The sequence below is a fragment of the Cherax quadricarinatus genome, unplaced genomic scaffold (assembly GCF_038502225.1).
Source record: "Cherax quadricarinatus isolate ZL_2023a unplaced genomic scaffold, ASM3850222v1 Contig85, whole genome shotgun sequence".
Classification (NCBI taxonomy): Eukaryota; Metazoa; Arthropoda; class Malacostraca; order Decapoda; family Parastacidae; genus Cherax; species Cherax quadricarinatus.
This window is the reverse complement of record NW_027195111.1, coordinates 16,997-35,903: the sequence shown is the minus strand read 5'-3', so window position 1 is coordinate 35,903 and position 18,907 is coordinate 16,997. Positions and strand designations below refer to the sequence as shown.

The 18,907-nt window shown below is 44.9% G+C and overlaps 1 long non-coding RNA gene across 1 annotated transcript; it reads left to right on the top strand.

Moving 5' to 3' along the window:
* Positions 1-4,415: 4,415 nt before the first annotated feature.
* LOC138851201 (uncharacterized) lies at positions 4,416-17,939 on the top strand. The gene is made up of 3 exons (XR_011391052.1): positions 4,416-4,562; positions 15,061-15,295; positions 17,120-17,939. It is a non-coding gene; the product is annotated as an uncharacterized lncRNA (long non-coding RNA).
* The last annotated feature ends 968 nt before the right edge of the window (positions 17,940-18,907 follow it).

Below are 18,907 nucleotides of genomic sequence, written 5' to 3'. Positions count from 1 at the left end.
TGTACTCTGATGAAGATTTAATTTCCTCATGTTTACCATATCTGAGTAATTGAAATTTCTCATCGTTGAACTTCATATTGTTTTCTGCAGCCCACTGAAAGATTTGGTTGATGTCCGCCTGGAGCCTTGCAGTGTCTGCAATGGAAGACACTGTCATGCAGATTCGGGTGTCATCTGCAAAGGAAGACACGGTGCTGTGGCTGACATCCTTGTCTATGTCGGATATGAGGATGAGGAACAAGATGGGAGCGAGTACTGTGCCTTGTGGAACAGAGCTTTTCACCGTAGCTGCCTCGGACTTTACTCTGTTGACGACTACTCTCTGTGTTCTGTTAGTGAGGAAATTATAGATCCATCGACCGTCTTTTCCTGTTATTCCTTTAGCACGCATTTTGTGCGCTATTACGCCATGGTCACAATTGTCGAAGGCTTTTGCAAAGTCTGTATATATTACATCTGCATTCTTTTTGTCTTCTAGTGCATTTAGGACCTTGTCGTAGTGATCCAATAGTTGAGACAGACAGGAGCGACCTGTTCTAAACCCATGTTGCCCTGGGTTGTGTAACTGATGGGTTTCTAGATGGGTGGTGATCTTGCTTCTTAGGACCCTTTCAAAGATTTTTATGATATGGGATGTTAGTGCTATTGGTCTGTAGTTCTTTGCTGTTGCTTTACTGCCCCCTTTGTGGAGTGGGGCTATGTCTGTTGTTTTTAGTAACTGTGGGACGACCCCCTTGTCCATGCTCCCTCTCCATAGGATGGAAAAGGCTCGTGATAGGGGCTTCTTGCAGTTCTTGATGAACACAGAGTTCCATGAGTCTGGCCCTGGGGCAGAGTGCATGGGCATGTCATTTATCACCTGTTCGAAGTCATTTGGCATCAGGATAACATCGGATAGGCTTGTGTTAATCAAATTTTGTGGCTCTCTCATAAAAAATTCATTTTGATCTTCGACTCTCAGTCTGGTTAGCGGCTTGCTAAAAACTGAGTCATATTGGAACTTGAGTAGCTCACTCATTTCCTTGCTGTCATCTGTGTAGGACCCATCTTGTTTAAGTAGGGGCCCAATACTGGACGTTTTTCTCGATTTTGATTTGGCATAGGAGAAGAAATACTTTGGGTTTCTTTCGATTTCATTTATGGCTTTTAGTTCTTCCCGCGATTCCTGACTCCTAAAGGATTCTTTTAGCTTAAGTTCGATGCTTGCTATTTCTCTGACCAGTGTCTCCCTACGCATTTCAGATATATTGACCTCTTTTAGCCGCTCTGTTATTCTTTTCCGTCGCCTGTAAAGGGAGCGCCTGTCTCTTTCTATTTTACATCTACTCCTCCTTTTTCTTAGAGGAATAAGCCTTGTGCATACATCGAGTGCCACCAAGTTAATCTGTTCTAGGCATAAGTTGGGGTCTGTGTTGCTTAGTATATCTTCCCAGCTTATATCGGTTAGGACTTGGTTTACTTGGTCCCACTTTATGTTTTTGTTATTGAAGTTGAATTTGGTGAATGCTCCCTCGTGACTAGTCTCATTATGTCGGTCTGCGGCTCCGCGCATACATGACTGAACCTCAATTATGTTGTGATCTGAGTATATTGTTTTTGATATGGTGACATTTCTTATCAGATCATCATTGTTGGTGAAGATGAGGTCTAGTGTATTCTCCAGTCTAGTAGGCTCTATTATTTGCTGGTTTAAATTGAATTTTGTGCAGAGATTTAAAAGCTCGTGTGAGTGTGAGTTTTCATCAGAGCTGCCTCCTGGTGTTATTACTGCAACAATATTATTTGCTATATTCCTCCATTTTAGGTGCCTTAAGTTGAAATCCCCCAGGAGCAAGATGTTGGGTGCAGGAGCTGGAAGATTTTCCAGACAGTGGTCAATTTTTAACAGCTGTTCCTGGAATTGCTGGGATGTTGCATCCGGAGGCTTGTAGACTACCACAATGACTAGGTTTTGGTTCTCGACCTTTTCTGCTAAAACTTCCAGAGTAAGGTCACTCAGCGATCTCCTGGTTTGAGTACCCTGGGTCACCGAGTAAGGTCACTCAGTGATCTCCTGGTTTGAGTACCCTGGGTCACCGAGTAAGGTCACTCAGCGATCTCCTGGTTTGAGTACCCTGGGTCACCGAGTAAGGTCACTCAGCGATCTCCTGGTTTGAGTACCCTGGGTCACCGAGTAAGGTCACTCAGCGATCTCCTGGTTTGAGTACCCTGGGTCACCGAGTAAGGTCACTCAGCGATCTCCTGGTTTGAGTACCCTGGGTCACCGAGTAAGGTCACTCAGCGATCTCCTGGTTTGAGTACCCTGGGTCACCGAGTAAGGTCACTCATTGATCTCCTGGTTTGAGTACCCTGGGTCACCGAGTAAGGTCACTCAGCGATCTCCTGGTTTGAGTACCCTGGGTCACCGAGTAAGGTCACTCAGCGATCTCCTGGTTTGAGTACCCTGGGTCACCGAGTAAGGTCACTCAGCGATCTCCTGGTTTGAGTACCCTGGGTCACCGAGTAAAGTCACTCAGCGATCTCCTGGTTTGAGTACCCTGGGTCACCGAGTAAAGTCACTCAGCGATCTCCTGGTTTGTTGTTTTCTTAATACTTATAACATGGATTACATGTTGGTGACTATAACATGGTCCCAACTGATAAACTCAGTTACAAAGATCAACATTTATGAATGCCACACTTTGAAAGAGATTGAATTTGTACAAGAACTGAATATAGCGGTCCTACAGGCAGTCAGAAATGCAAGGGGCTAGTAATCTGTAAATACCTTTGTAACTTGTCATGATTGTGACTAGTCTTACCTGGAGTTCATTACCTTTGTAAATTGTGAGTTCATTACCTTTGTAAATTGTGAGTTCATTACCTTTGTAAATTGTGAGTTCATTACCTTTGTAAATTGTGAGTTCATTACCTTTGTAAATTGTGAGTTCATTACCTCTGTAACTTGCTCAGCTATCAAAACTTTGGAGTCCAGTCCCTGGACCAATTATGTACCTCTGTAATCTTTTCACTACCGCCCACAGGATGGGTATGGGGTGCATAATAAACATATTAAACTAAAAAACAACTAGTAACCTCTTCTCCTGTATAAATTACTAAATTTAAAAAGAAAAACTTCTGTTTTTGTTTTTGTCTTTTTAGGTCACTTTGCCTCAGTGGGATATGGCTGGTATGTTGAAAAAAAGAATTTGTACAGGAACTGAACCACAGTTACATGTGAATGCAACAGTTGAAGGTCAGTGATACAAACAATTGGTTAATAATTATGAGCACAAAAGGCATCTTATTGAGTTGAACCTTGAATGGCAATGTTTGGTTAAGTGACAAGAGATGGAGACAGTTCATAATTGACAAGTGGTGATGACACAATACAGAGAGGAACTTTAGTGAGATACTTTGCCTATGGAGAGGCTTCTTCAGTCATTCATTGACTGAAGAATCCAATTTCACAGGTAAAACTTGTTGATGAAGTTCCTCTCTGCTGTTGTATATTTTCATAAGATGTAGTAAAAGTAGGTAATATAATCAAGGTGCTGATATAAAGTCTTCAGTACTGTGTAGTGATGAATGACCCTTATGGGTTTAGAGCTTTCTATGAATATGATACTATTGGTGTTCTCCAGGGAGGTGGTGCCTTGATGCTAGTTTGGGGCTCTTGATCTAAGGCATTTGATCTGTATTACTCTTATTAGTTTAGCACTTAGTTTTGATTATAATAAGTAATTGGATGGAATCTAAATGTCTCCCATCCTCCCCAGGTGCTATGACCCACATACGGGTTTAGCGCCCCTTCCCCCTATATATGTAATAAGGAAGATGGTAGAGGTGAGCGCCTCTGGTGGTGAGAGTGAGCACTAGGTAGAGGTGAGCGCCTCTGGTGGTGAGAGTGAGCACTAGGTAGAGGTGAGAGTGAGCACTAGGTAGAGGTGAGCGCCTCTGGTGGTGAGAGTGAGCACTAGGTAGAGGTGAGAGTGAGCACTAGGTAGAGGTGAGCGCCTCTGGTGGTGAGAGTGAGCACTAGGTAGAGGTGAGCGCCTCTGGTGGTGAGAGTGAGCACTAGGTAGAGGTGAGCGCCTCTGGTGGTGAGAGTGAGCACTAGGTAGAGGTGAGCGCCTCTGGTGGTGAGGACCCCAATGGAAATAAGTCACTCTGTCTGACTTTTTTGGGTTATCCTAGGTTCTCTACACATATGCTGCTATATATGATAATTCTATGTAACTGTATTTGTGTATACCTGAATAAACTTACTTACTTACTTACTTACTTACTTACTTACTTAGAGGTGAGCGCCTCTGGTGGTGAGAGTGAGCACTAGGTAGAGGTGAGCGCCTCTGGTGGTGAGAGTGAGCACTAGGTAGAGTTATCAGTCTTAGTAACTTCACTTCAGGGAGAAAAATGTCAGTGTTTGTGTGACCGTCAGAGAGTTGAGATGTTTATTGTTGTTGCTCCTTTCTACCCTTACGGGTTTACCTGCCATAACCTTTTAGACATTAATACATCATCTGTATATCGTCCCCTTACGGGTTTAGCGCCTCCCTGTCAGGATAACATTGCTAATTATGGTAAGTATATATGTAGGGGTTATTTTGATGGCTGCCAAGGGGCTCTTGATCCAAGGAACTGGACTCCTCAACCTTGGATCAAACCAAAACGTCTCCCTATCCACAACATATGTGTAACCCCTGTGTATTTAGCGCTTCCCCAAGAAAATAAGGTGGAGGGGGGTTGAATTCTTAAATTAAAGGAGCGCTAAACCAGTAGGGGCCGTACGTAACCTATGGAGTAGGAGGTGACAAGTATAATCCAAGGGGTAAGAGCAGCTCCAACGTCCTGGATCAAGAGCCCTTCAGTGGGATCAAGGCCCCTCCTTGGAGTATTAATAGACTAGATTAAATAATTTCCTGAGGTAATTCATAATTTAAATAAAAGACCCTTGCGGATTTAGCGCTTATGATTATAATAATTGTGACTAGCAAGTAATTTTACTTCATAATTTATATTTAAAGGATCATATGGAAAATTTTCTAGGGTGTAAGTAAGTAAGTAAATTTATTCAGGTATACACAAATACAGTTACATAGAATTATCATACATAGCAGCATATGTGTAGAGAACCTGGGATAACCCAAAAAAGTCAGACAGAGTGACTTATTTCCATTGTGGTCCTGTATGTACCTGTATGTACCTCAACATTACATGCTTACAAGTAATCTCATTGGGAGACAACAACCATATTGTTTACCGTAGTCACTCTGTGTAGACATGTGAGAAAACTTAACCACCCCAGGTCACTGCAGGTGGCACCTTCGACCTCACAATCTTATCCATATCTATCCGAGACCAGTATAAATTGGATAGCACCCACAAGTACGGCGCTACTAAATAACTGTGGACAGATATTCTCTGGTGGTCACTTGATGTAGCTGGATCACCCACAACCTATCCAATTACAACATACCTAACTGGCCAGTATCAGTCTGCTATAACTAGAAGGGTTACTTAACTGTGGGTGACTGATGCTCCTTATTTCCTCCATTCACCATCTCATTTCGATGTCCTGCTACACCAACACGGTTCTTATTCCAGCAGGACGAGGTATCCGTCGGTTTGTCCCGGTTTAGAAGTCATGACTCCATAAAAACTTCACTATCCTCGGGACAGTAACCACGAGGATAACAGATGCTCACTCTGAGAGCGGCGACTCATTTCACTTCACACATTCTCTGAACTTGGTCTTATTATCACTGATTACTTCTTAGCCCACCATACGGTTTAATTATTATACACATTGGAGGCCACTCCATTAAGATCTGAGACCGATGAGTGACGATTAAATCATGGGTATTTTTCCCCGGGACACACTCCATGGCGACGCGCCAGTCACCACTGGTCCTACCATTATTCACTAATTTTGCCACTTTATTACGGTGGTCCCGTAAATCATGTTCCCTCACTCTTCACCAGGAACAGTTACGACACTTCCATTATGAAGTAAGGCCTATATTAATCCTTAGGCCGCCATGAATGCCAATTTCCTGGTCCCATGCTTTCCCAGCCTCTTAACTCTATACACGGTATTTTGCCTTTTTTGTTATTTCTTAACTCTATTCCGAACACTCCCGCTCCTCAATGCCCCGTCTCGACCTCTTCCCCCACACATCCGCACAGGCGCAGAGGGAACCCTCTTGGTTAAGATAAGATAAGATTTCGTTGGGATTTTTAACCCCGGAGGGTTAGCCACCCAGGATAACCCAAGAAAGTCAGTGCGTCATCAAGGACTGTCTTAACTTATTTCCATTGTGGTCCTTAATCTTGTCCCCCAGGATGCCACCCACACCAGTCGACTAACACCCAGGATGCCACCCACACCAGTCGACTAACACCCAGGATGCCACCCACACCAGTCGACTAACACCCAGGATGCCACCCACACCAGTCGACTAACACCCAGGATGCGACCCACACCAGTCGACTAACACCCAGGATGCCACCCACACCAGTCGACTAACACCCAGGATGCCACCCACACCAGTCGACTAACACCCAGGATGCCACCCACACCAGTCCACTAACATCCAGGATGTGACCCACACCAGTCCACTAACACCCAGGATGTGACCCACACCAGTCCACTAACACCCAGGATGCGACCCATGCCAATCCACTAACACCCAGGATGCAACCCACACCAGTCTGCTAACACCCAGGGTGCAACCCACACCAGTCCACTAACACCCAGGATGAGAAACACACCAGTCCACTAACACCCAGGATGTGACCCACACCAGTCCACTAACACCCAGGATGCGACCCACACCAGTCCACTAGCACCTAGGATGTGACCCACACCAGTCCACTAACACCTAGGATGTGACCCACACCAGTCCACTAACATCTAGGATGTGACCCACACCAGTCCACTAACACCCAGAATGTGACCCCCACTAGTCCACTAACACCCAGGATGCGACCCACACCAGTCCACTGACACCCAGGATGCGACCCACACCAGCCCACTAACACCCAGGATGCAACCCACACCAGTCCACTAACAACCAGGATGTGACTGTCCCTACCCTGGGTTATCCTGGGTGGCTAACCCTCCCTACCCTGGGTTATCCTGGGTGGCTAACCCTCCCTACCCTGGGTTACCCTGGGTGTCTAACCCTCCCTACCCTCGATTATCCTTGGAGGCTAAGCCTCCCTACCCTGGGTAGCTAACACTCCTTACTCTGGGTTATCCTGGGTGGATAACCCTCCCTACCCTCGGTTATCCTTGGAGGCTAAGCCTCCCTACCCTGGATAGCTAACACTCCTTACTCTGGGTTATCCTGGGTGGCTAACACTCCCTACCCTGGGTTATAAGAACATTAGAACATAAGAAAGAAGGAACACTGCAGCGGGCCTACTGACCCATGTGGAGCAGGTCCATGTCCCCCCTCCCCCGGATTAGACCAATGACCCCCCACGGATTAGCCCAATGACCCACCCAGTCTGGTCATCTCCACTCTAGGATGGAGCACTGCACCAGACCCAGCATGGGTCTGGTGGGTGGCTAGCACTCCCTACCCTGGGGTATCCTGGGTGGCTTACCCTTCCTACCCTTGGTTACCCTGGGTGGCTAAACCTCCCTACCCTGGGTTATTCTTGGTGGCTAACCCTCCCTACCCTGGGTTACCCTGGGTGGCTAACACTCCCTACCCTGGGTTATCCTGGGTGGCTAACACTCCCTACCCTGAGTTATCCTGGGTGGCTAACCCTCCCTTCCCTGGGTTATCCTGTACTGTGACCCCTGAATGTGTCACAATGTATATAATGTATATTACCTTTTCTTATAATTTTATATTGCTTATATTTGCGATAATAGCTAAATAGTAAATATATTGCTTTATATTATTATTTGACTTAGTTACTTTTGTTAGGTAGGATGTAACACATGTATATATTATTCAGTGCTCATAGTTCAAGTCTTGATTGTCTAACTACTGTAATTATCGTTCGTTGCTTGTTTCCCTGCCGGCTTCTCGGTGTTGCTGGGCAGCAGCTGTCCACGGAGTGATCACGTGATCAGGTGGGGTGATCACACCTCGCCTGGAGTAGTCAGTCGGGGCTGACTCACTCTCTGGTCGGTTGGACGTCATTCTAGCAGGAGGTCCCTCAACTCCTCTCTTGTGGGCCCTTGTTGGAAGATCTCTGTCGCTTTCTTGTTGTTCGTTCTGTGGAACTCTGTTCACAGAACATTGTCTAGACTTAGTGATTTTCGACGTTGTACTGAGGTTGTGTGTCTTATAGACACTGAGAAACTCAGGTCCTGAGCTGCTGCTTCTGACCAAATTTGTACTGGTATCTGTGTACTGTCACAGCTGGGGATTTTCTTATGCTGAACTTAGATTCAGTAGTATGGGAGTTTTGTGACTTGTGGAGGATCTGCAGGTGGTCCCTACTTAGTGTTGTTATATTATCTCCTTGTTCCTGATTGTGTCGCTATTGGTTGCTATATTGTTGTTCGGCTTATCAGTCGTTTTATTGTTCAAGCAAGATGTTCTGATTGCCAGGTGGTCAAGAAGTTAATTGATGTGAGGACTTTGTCAGTCATTGGTTTAAGTCTAGTCGAGTCTTGAGACATAGCGAACTACTTAGAGCACTTACACACATACACACACTTATTTGTATATATTTTTATTAAATGTTAATGTACCAGACGGTACTTAAGACGTATAAATGTGACATGTGCCTTCAGCACAATACTACTGTACACGAGAGAAGTTTACCTGGAGTTTACCTGGAGAGAGTTCCGGGGGTCAACGCCCCCGCGGCCCGGTCTGTGACCAGGCCTCCTGGTGGATCAGAGCCTGATCAACCAGGCTGTTGCTGCTGGCTGCACGCAAACCAACGTACGAGCCACAGCCCGGCTGGTCAGGAACCGACTTTAGGTGCTTGTCCAGTGCCAGCTTGAAGACTGCCAGGGGTCTGTTGGTAATCCCCCTTATGTATGCTGGGAGGCAGTTGAACAGTCTCGGGCCCCTGACACTTATTGTATGGTCTCTTAACGTGCTAGTGACACCCCTGCTTTTCATTGGGGGGATGTTGCATCGTCTGCCAAGCCTTTTGCTTTCGTAGCGAGTGATTTTCGTGTGCAAGTTCGGTACTAGTCCCTCTAGGATTTTCCAGGTGTATATAATCATGTATCTCTCCCGCCTGCGTTCCAGGGAATACAGGTTCAGGAACCTCAAGCGCTTCCAGTAATTGAGGTGTTTTATCTCCATTATGCGTGCCGTGAAGGTTCTCTGTACATTTTCTAGGTCAGCAATTTCACCTGCCTTGAAAGGTGCTGTTAGTGTGCAGCAATATTCCAGCCTAGATAGAACAAGTGACCTGAAGAGTGTCATCATGGGCTTGGCCTCCCTAGTTTTGAAGGTTCTCATTATCCAGCCTGTCATTTTTCTAGCAGATGCGATTGATACAATGTTATGGTCCTTGAAGGTGAGATCCTCCGACATGATCACTCCCAGGTCTTTGACGTTGGTGTTTCGCTCTATTTTGTGGCCAGAATTTGTTTTGTACTCTGATGAAGATTTAATTTCCTCGTGTTTACCATATCTGAGTAATTGAAATTTCTCATCGTTGAACTTCATATTGTTTTCTGCAGCCCACTGAAAGATTCGGTTGATGTCCGCCTGGAGCCTTGCAGTGTCTGCAATGGAAGACACTGTCATGCAGATTTGGGTGTCATCTGCAAAGGAAGACACGGTGCTGTGGCTGACATCCTTGTCTATGTCGGATATGAGGATGAGGAACAAGATGGGAGCGAGTACTGTGCCTTGTGGAACAGAGCTTTTCACCGTAGCTGCCTCGGACTTTACTCTGTTGACGACTACTCTCTGTGTTCTGTTAGTGAGGAAATTATAGATCCATCGACCGACTTTTCCTGTTATCCCATTAGCACGCATTTTGTGCGCTATTACGCCATGGTCACACTTGTCGAAGGCTTTTGCAAAGTCTGTATATATTACATCTGCATTCTTTTTATCTTCTAGTGCATTTAGGACCTTGTCGTAGTGATCCAATAGTTGAGACAGACAGGAGCGACCTGTTCTAAACCCATGTTGCCCTGGGTTGTGTAACTGATGGGTTTCTAGATGGGTGGTGATCTTGCTTCTTAGGACCCTTTCAAAGATTTTTATGATATGGGATGTTAGTGCTATCGGTCTGTAGTTCTTTGCTGTTGCTTTACTGCCCCCTTTGTGGAGTGGGGCTATGTCTGTTGTTTTTAGTAACTGTGGGACGACCCCCGTGTCCATGCTCCCTCTCCATAGGATGGAAAAGGCTCGTGATAGGGGCTTCTTGCAGTTCTTGATGAACACGAAGTTCCATGAGTCTGGCCCTGGGGCAGAGTGCATGGGCATGTAGCAACTTGAATCCTATATTATATTCAATTGATTAATTTAATTTACTTTAATCTTATACCTCTAGACTTTGTTATTAATAAATTTATTAAATTTTAATTTCTTTAGTTAGTAGCCTACCAGTTGTAATTCTGAAGCACTAATAATTCTTATTGAATTCTAATGGATAATTGGACCAGGATACTGACTACTTGTTATGAAAACCCAGTAACAGGCTGGATGCTAGAAGGGCAGTACTTTCTAGTATTACCTGGAGATCTCTAAGCTTATTAGAAATCACATTTTTTGTAACATCCTGGGTGGCTAACACCCTTCCCTGGGTTACCCTGGGTGGCTAACCTTCCCTACCCTGGGTTATCCTGGGTGGCTAACCTTCCCTACCCTGGGTTAACCTGGGTGGCTAACACTCCCTACCCTGGGTTATCCTGGGTGGCTAACACTCCCTACCCTGGGTTATCCTGGGTGGCTAGCACTCCCTACCCTGGGTTACTTTGGGTGGCTAACCCTCCCTACCCTGGGTTAACCTGGGTGGCTAACTCCCTACCCTGGGTTAACCTGGGTGGCTAACACTCCCTACCCTGAGTTATCCTGGGTGGCTAACCCTCCCTACCCTTGTTTATCCTGGGTGGCTAACACTCCCTACCCTGGGTTATCCTGAGTGGCTAACACTCCCTACCCTGGGTTATCCTGAGTGGCTAACACTCCCTACCTTATGTTATTCTGGGTGGCTAACCCTTCCTACCCTGGGTTATCCTGGGTGGCTAACACTCCATACCCTGGGTTATCCTGGGTGGCTAACCCTCCCTACCCTGGGTTAACCTGGGTGGCTAACACTCCCTACCCTGGGTTAACCTGGGTGGCTAACACTCCCTACCCTGAGTTATCCTGGGTGGCTAACCCTCCCTACCCTTGTTTATCCTGGGTGGCTAACACTCCCTACCCTGGGTTATCCTGAGTGGCTAACACTCCCTACCCTGGGTTATCCTGAGTGGCTAACACTCCCTACCTTATGTTATTCTGGGTGGCTAACCCTTCCTACCCTGGGTTATCCTGGGTGGCTAACACTCCATATCCTGGGTTATCCTGGGTGGCTAACCCTCCCTACCCTGGGTTAACCTGGGTGGCTAACCCTCCCTACCCTGGGTTATCCTGGGTGGCTAACACTCCCTACCCTGGGTTATCCTGGGTGGCTAACACTCCCTACCCTGGATTATCCTGGGTGGCTAGCACGCACTACCCTGGCTGGCTAACCCTCCCTATCCTGGGTGGCGTTGGTAAACGAGTACGTCGCTAAGTGAGGAGAGGCTGTATTACAGTAATTATTTGATTATTTACTGGTTCAGTGACAGTAGTTATTAATTTGTTATTTATTTAGCATATATTTATATTCTACTACAATATTTTCAACTTACGATGGGTTCTTTGGAACATAACCCCATTGTAAGTCAAGGAGCACTTTCCTGTGCCTTTAACAGTGATGTTTCTACTGTTGCTGTAATTCTAAACTTTTGATCATGTTGGTGCTTGAAAATAAAGACTGGGTGAGTGTTTTGGTTGTAAGAATTGTTTAACATGATTAATAATAATAATGATAATAATAATAATAATCTACCTCTGCAAGTACATGTACCTATAGTAAATCCTTGACTTATAAACACGTCAAGAATCTCGTGTATTGTCTAAAATATTCATAATAGAGGAAGTCTTCAACTTAAGAACACGTTGGGGACTTTCTGTATTGTGTATAATAATATACACAATAAGCTAGCCCTCCACTTTTGTGAGTTCCACTTTCGCGAGCTTCGAATATTCGTGAATGCCCAGCCACCCAATCATAACATGTATATACAATAATTTATGAAGTTTTCATGTGTTTTATGATATTTTGTGGTTCAATAGGTTAAGGCAGCAATATTGTTAGGCGAAGTAAATGCTATTATTAATATTCCCTGCAATGTATTTGCACATAAAAACATTTGCGACTGCTACAGTACAGTATTATTATATTTCCCTACATCATATTTGTGCACCAAACATTTGTGAATTTTCAAGATTTGCGAGGTTCTCGATCCCCAACACTCTCTAATACGGAGGGCCTCCTGTAATGATATAATACACAAGATTCTCAATGTATTTGTAAGTCAAGGACTAACTGTACAAGGTATACAGACCATAGCTGACATTAGTGACATACTACTATGTACAGTATATAGAAAATCCCTTGTTATGCAGAGCATTTCCTGCAACTTAGGTTATTGTATTTTGTGGCTTATTAGATGCATTTTTTCCCCATAAAATGTCTCCCAAAAATCACTGCATTCTATAAACTGAAGGTCAGTTATGGGAGTTGTAAGTTGGGTTGTGGGTTGGGCTGTAGCTCTCCCAGTTATATACAATACTGAACCATTGAAATAAAACAAGTCATAAGCTGTGAGATACGGTAATTTTGTCCCCAGGATGTGACCCACACCAGTTGTATTACTGGGTGAAGGCTCAAACCTCCACCAGTAACTGGTCACAAACCATGCCATGTTTATTTCCCCTGTGTGACTTAGTTATTTTTTTCTGTGAGCAGCGACCAACAACATTTACTGTTGAGAGGTGAGCCGCTGCGATCACTTGGTTCATCAAGACAGTGGACAGTACAATGCTGTCGAATATGAAGAACATCCTGAGAGATACATCTGTCTTTTCTCACAGAGTTAGAATTTTTTGCTCACCTTAGTACTTAAACTGCAGAAAGATTTAAATTGTGTTCTGTCTTTTCTGTGCTCAGTGTCTTCACTAGTACATTCCAGTTTGTGTGCACTCGCCTATTTGTGGTTGCAGGGGCGAGTCGTCTCTCCTGGCCCCGCCTCTTCGCTGGTCTACTCCAATGCCTATAAGTAGATCATTATTGTAGGCCTCCTCCATTCTAATACTGGGAAAGTAAGGCATGTTTTTCTCCTCTTCTAGGATACCTAGGAGAGAAGCTAAACCCAGTTTTTCCTTCCCAGACACCTAGGAGGTAAGATATTTATATTCAATTTTAACGACCAAAGCTTGGACTACATCATTCATAGTGTTAAGTAACTCCGTGCTTCTCTTTCACAGTCGTGCTCCGTGGGAGTCGCTCCCTGGTTGTTATTTGGCTCCCACTTCCTCTGTTACATTTTCTTTCCCATTCCTTATAAGGTCATTGTCCTGCTTACATGGTCATTGTCCTGCTCACAAGGTCACCCTGCATACAAGGTCATTGTCCTGCTCACAAGGTCATCCTGCATACAAGGTCATTGTCCTGCTCATAAGGTCATTGTCCTGCTCACAAGGTTGTTTTGCTCACAAGGTTATTGTCCTGCTCACAAGGTCATTGTCCTGCTCACAAGGTTATTGTTTTGCTCACAAGGTTATTGTTTTGCTCACAAGGTCATTGTCCTGCTCACAAGGTTATTGTCCTGCTCACATGGTCATTGTCCTGCTCACAAGGTTATTGTCCTCACAAGGTTGTTTTGCTCACAAGGTTATTGTTTTGCTCACAAGGTCATTGTCCTGCTCACAAGGTTATTGTCCTGCTCACAAGGTCATTGTCCTGATTACAAGGTTGTTTTGCTCACAAGGTCATTGTCCTGCTCACAAGGTTATTGTCCTGCTCACATGGTCATTGTCCTGGTCACAAGGTCATTGTCCTGCTCACAAGGTTATTGTCCTGCTCACATGGTCATTGTCCTGCTCACAAGGTCATTGTCCTGCTTACAAGGTTTTGCTCACAAGGTCATTGTCCTGCTCACAAGGTTATTGTCCTACTCACAAGGTCGTCCTGCTCACAAGGTTATTGTCCTACTCACAAGGTCATTGTCCTGCTCACAAGGTCATTGTCCTGCTCACAAGGTCATTGTCCTGCTCACAAGGTTATTGTCCTACTCACAAGGTTATTGTTTTGCTCACATGGTCATTGTCCTGCTCACAAGATTATTGTCCTACTCACAAGGTCATTGTCCTGCTCACAAGATTATTGTCCTACTCACAAGATTATTGTCCTGCTCACATGGTCATTGTCCTGCTCACAAGATTATTGTCCTACTCACAAGGTCATTGTCCTGCTTACAAGGTTATTGCCCTACTCACAAGGTCATTGTCCTGCTCACAAGGTTATTGTTTTGCTCACAAGGTTATTGTCCTGCTCACAAGATTGTCCTGCTCACAAGGTCATTGTCCTGCTTACAAGGTCATTGTCCTGCTCACAAGGTCATTGTCCTGCTCACAAGATTATTGTCCTGCTCACAAGGTCATTTTCCTGCTCACAAGGTCATTGTCCTGCTTACAAGGTTATTGCCCTACTCACAAGGTCATTGTCCTGCTTACAAGATTATTGCCCTACTCACAAGGTCATTGTCCTGCTCACAAGGTTGCCCTACTCACAAGGTCATTGTCCTGCTCACCAAGTTAATTTCTTATCATAAAGTCATTTTCTTGGTCATAAGAACAGTTTTCTTGGTTGTAAGATAATTTTCTTACTAAACAATGGCAAGAGTATGGTAGGCCAACTCTGAATCATACAACTTTTCACTGTATGTAGAGTTTGTATATATTTTCAAAGTATATACTAGAACTTGTATATATCTTCACTGTATATAGAACTTGTATATGTTTTTATTCATTTCACTGGTTGTTTCAGGTGGTGCCATGTGCCACGTTGATCATCAGTGGTATATACGGGGCAGTGAACTCGCCCAAACTTCTGACCATCCCTGATGCCAGGGTCCTCCTGCAGCCTATATACACTCTGGTGGTGCCATGTGCCACGTTGATCATCAGTGGTATATACGGGGCAGTGAACTCGCCCAAACTTCTAACCATCCCTGATGCCAAGTTCCTCCTGCAGCCTATATACACTCTGGCTCCCTACCAGTGTAAGTTTCTTTATATTTACACAAGGATATTTAAAGGGTTGGGTTAAAAGTTGCTATCTTTATTTACAAGAGCTGTTACTTAACTTCAACTCATTTGAAAACCTTTTTATTTTATGACCACAATGGATTTTGACTTTTTGAGTTATCCTGGTGGGTAGTTTACCCTATGTATGGTAATTGTACTTATGTGTACCTGTACCCAAATGAGCTTACTTACAAATAGAATGAAATTGTAGCCATGTGTGGGCCAGCAATTTCATTTGGTCAACTGGCTCTATTTCAGTTATGTTATGTTGTACAAACATGTTCCATTTTCAAATCATCTTAGGAATAAATGATCTCAGATGAAGTGATGTTCTGGAGTAGGGTACAGTGGGAGTGTAGTTGCTGCTTGCTGCCTGTCTTGCGGTGTAGAAGCTCACTTCTTGCTGTTCTTGGAGTGGAAATACTTTGACACTATTGGCCTTGTCTACAACAGTAAGGCAACCCACATCCCTGCAGTGTTGAAGGCTGTTGAAATGATGGATCTGTCCAGGCTGGGTTCAGACGAGAGATAAGTCATCTTGCTCTGTTCTCTTTTCTGTCAAGAAATCACAGATGAGACATGGGGCAGGCAATCCAAGAAAGTGGAGTATACTCAAGGTGTACGCAGTCTTGCCTCGTAAAGAGTCTTGCGGCCTCTACTGTTTAGAGTCAAATTTTACCCCAAGGATATCAACCTCATCTCAGGGTACCAACACTCTCCCATTCATTCTTACCGCTGCTTCAGCATTACTATCACGGTGCCTAGAGACCATCATCTGTGTTTTCTTAGAAGCAAATGCAACCTGCCATCATTTTTCCTAGGCTAATATAGCTGTAAGCTGGTGATGGATGTAATGTAGAGCAGCTAGCATTTCCTCTCCTGGATAAGTGAATGTTAGAGTACAGTGATCTCTATATGCATGGGATTCTAGAATGAGCTGAAGGTCATTGAAATAAACATTCCATAACAATAGCATAAGCACACTTCCCTGTGATACACTGGCACTAGTAGTGTGTCTTGTTAACTCTGTTCCACTCAGAACTACACTTAGAGATATACCTTGGAGGTAATCAATGAGAAGACATAGTGTAGATCTAGCTGGTGACTCCTAGTGCTTGCAGTTTTGCCAAGAGTCCCTGGTGCCATACTCGGTGGAAATGTAGCAATGTCCAGTGTTACTACACAGCTGAGTGTGGATTCATCTAGCGACTGGCTCCACTTAGTGGAGAAGTTTAACAACAGATCAGCAGACGAGTAACCTTTTCTGAAGCCATATTGACGGTCACAAGGAAGTGAATGGTAGTGGAAAAACTCATCCTCATTCGTTGTGAGGTTATTGTCTCAGGAATCTTGCCAGTGATTAATAAAACTGACACAAGTCTGTGGTTGTTGATTTCCATTCTGCTCTTCCTTTTGTGAACAGGGAAATACATTTGCTTCTTTCCACAGAGAAGGCCATTTACACTGCTAGGCACTGCTGATAGATGTGAGTTAGAGGTGCTGCTAGCTGGTCTGCACATCTACTCAGCAATCTTGGACCCACAGCCTTTTTCTTCCTCTCTGTCTGCCTATACTCACCTATTTGTATTTCTCAGTTCCTTACATACAGACTTAGTGCCTATTTTGAATATAATAATAGTAATAATAATAGTAATAATCCACAAAATAAAATTTAGACTCATTCCCCTCGGTGTCCACTGATAGACATACTGTGATCTCTAAATAGATAATCATGTACAAAAAAAACCACATACTAATTATTATTATTATGATAATGAAGATGATGTTGCTTATTACAGAGAGGTTCACCATCACTGCCACACAGGATGCTGGCCATCTGTGACGTCTCAGCAGATCCTGGAGGATCTAGAGAGTTCGTGACAAAGTGTACCACCATTGACACACCCTTATGTCTCTATGACGCCGACCAGAATAAAGACACTAACAGGGATACAAGTAAAGATAGTGAGAGAAATAATGACAGGCAGAGTTAGTGGCTTTCTTTGTACTTAACAGTATTTTATATAACATGTAAATCACACATTGTGATTAATATTGTGGAACATTGTTACAGCTTCAAGGGCCCCAGGGTACTGGTGTGCAGCATAGACATTATGCCCACACAGCTGCCCAGGGAAGGCTACTGCAGTACAGGAGGGCCCCACTTATACAACAGGTTAGGTTCCAGGCTACTGCAGTACAGGAACGCCCCACTTATACAACAGGTTAGGTTCCAGACTACTGCAGTACAGGAGGGCCCCACTTATACAACAGGTTAGGTTCCAGGCTACTGCAGTACAGGAGGGCCCCACTTATACAACAGGTTAGGTTCCAGACTACTGCAGTACAGGAGAGCCCCACTTATACAACAGGTTAGGTTCCAGGCTACTGCAGTACAGGAGGGCCCCACTTATACAACAGGTTAGGTTCCAGGCTACTGCAGTACAGGAGGGCCCCACTTATACAACAGGTTAGATTCCAGGTTACTGCAGTACAGGAGGGCCCACTTACACAACAGGTTAGGTTCCAGACTACTGCAGTACAGGAACGCCCCACTTATACAACAGGTTAGGTTCCAGACTACTGCAGTACAGGAGGGCCCCACTTATACAACAGGTTAGGTTCCAGGCTACTGCAGTACAGGAGGGCCCCACTTATACAACAGGTTAGGTTCCAGGCTACTGCAGTACAGGAGGGCCCACTTATACAACAGGTTAGGTTCCAGGCTACTGCAGTACAGGAGGGCCCACTTATACAACAGGTTAGGTTCCAGGCTACTGCAGTACAGGAAGGCCCCACTTATACAACAGGTTAGGTTCCAGGCTACTGCAGTACAGGAAGGCCCCACTTATACAACAGGTTAGGTTCCAGGCTACTGCAGTACAGGAAGGCCCCACTTATACAACAGGTTAGGTTCCAGGCTACTGCAGTACAGGAAGGCCCCACTTATACAACAGGTTAGGTTCCAGGCTACTGCAGTACAGGAAGGCCCCACTTATACAACAGGTTAGGTTCCAGGCTACTGCAGTACAGGAGGGCCCCACTTATACAACAGGTTAGGTTCCAGGCTACTGCAGTACAGGAGGGCCCACTTATACAACAGGTTAGGTTCCAGGCTACTGCAGTACAGGAAGGCCCCACTTATACAACAGGTTAGGTTCCAGACTACTGCAGTACAGGAGGGCCCACTTATACAACAGGTTAGGTTCCAGAATACTGCAGTACAGGAAGGCCCCACTTATACAACAGGTTAGGTTCCAGACTACTGCAGTACAGGAAGGCCCCACTTATAATACAGGTTAGGTTTCAGGCTACTGCAGTACAGGAAGGCCCCACTTATACAACAGGTTAGGTTCCAGGCTACTGCAGTACAGGAAGGCCCCACTTATACAACAGGTTAGGTTCCAGGCTACTGCAGTACAGGAAGGCCCCACTTATACAACAGGTTAGGTTCCAGGCTACTGCAGTACAGGAAGGCCCCACTTATACAACAGGTTAGGTTCCAGGCTACTGCAGTACAGGAAGGCCCCACTTATACAACAGGTTAGGTTCCAGGCTACTGCAGTACAGGAGGGCCCCACTTATAC